This window comes from Terrapene carolina, unplaced genomic scaffold (assembly GCF_002925995.2).
Source record: "Terrapene carolina triunguis isolate 2854851 unplaced genomic scaffold, T_m_triunguis-2.0 Scaffold15180, whole genome shotgun sequence".
NCBI lineage: Eukaryota > Metazoa > Chordata > Testudines > Emydidae > Terrapene > Terrapene triunguis.
The window spans coordinates 4,087-5,448 of NW_020679531.1; positions in this window are offsets into that span (position 1 = coordinate 4,087).

Here is a 1,362-nt window from a genome sequence, read left to right on the forward strand (position 1 = left end):
TTGGAATTCTGGGTTAAGCTCCCAATGACTGATGGGGCAAAAACTTTGTCGTGGGTGGTTTTGGGTACATGTCGTCAGCCCCCCCCCCCTCCGTGAAAGCAACGGCAGACAATCATTTTGCGCCTTTTTTCCGGGGTCCCGTCCACCAGACCCACTCAGCCCGCTGCCTGCCTGGATGATTGGAACCCCAGGCAGGCAGTGGGCTGAGCGGGGCCGGCGGACAGAGCCCCAGACCAGCAGCGGGCTGAGCCACTCAGCCCGCTGCCGGTCTGGGGCTCCGTCCACCGGCTCCTGCCAGTCGGGGTCCCCTCAGCCCCACTCAGCTGGCAGACCTCAGTGAGGTTGATCAGGGGTGCCTGGACAGACATGGCTATCCTCCTCTTAGAGCACCGAATGGGAGTGACTCCAGGTCATTCTCTTCTTTAAGTTTTGTCTCATGGAGATTCAGTCCTGCCTGGAATATCATGTGAGCTGGAGGCTTCTGCCTCAGGCTGCTCTCCCAGCCAGCATTACCGCACGGTCGCACCTACCCCAGCCTGCCCCTTGCTCCCATGGCTCATGAAGCCTGGACAGTAGTAAGGAGCAGTTCAACTTGTGGAATGATAAATCCAGAACGAAGGATTGCACTCTATGGGCCACGTTAAGATTATTTCAGAGTCCTAGATAGCATTAGTCCCTATAAAAGGCTTCATGAAAATTTCCCCCCACCCCTAACAAAAATGTTAATTTATCAGAGCAGCTGAAAGGGTAAGGAACCCGGGACTATAACTTAGAGAGAGCTTCCATATTATTTAACTCATAATTGATATAATTCAAAGTAAAATTTTTAGTCTGTTCTAAGACTAAAAATGCAGGAGGGGAGTCAGAAAAAGGAACAGTGACCTGTTTCCACCTGGTAACGTTTCGCATGTTAGGTGAACGTGATCACCACTACACTATGGGGCTTTCGTGTATTAGGTGAATGTGATAACCACTACACTACGGGGCTTCTGTTTTTTTGCCACAGACTTTGCCAAATGCACAGGAATGTTTTCTCTAGCTACAGAAGCTACCTAATGCAATGTCTATATCCATGGCCTTTCTACTCACAAAGCGGTCATGCCCCCACCCAAGGCTGACACAGCATGGAGTGCTGGCTCGGGCAGGATCGCTAGCGAGGCATGATACTTTTACCGTTAAGCAAACACAGCAATTCTTTTCTGGCCTCTGCCACTGAATGCCTCCATGCATTACGCTGAGCCCTATCAGTGCGGGAGGACTGAATGAGCTCAGAAAACATGTCATCACGAGTGCATTTTTTTCGCCTTCTAATCTGCGATAACCTCAGGGACGGAGATAATAGGGGGAGTGTAGAAACATTCT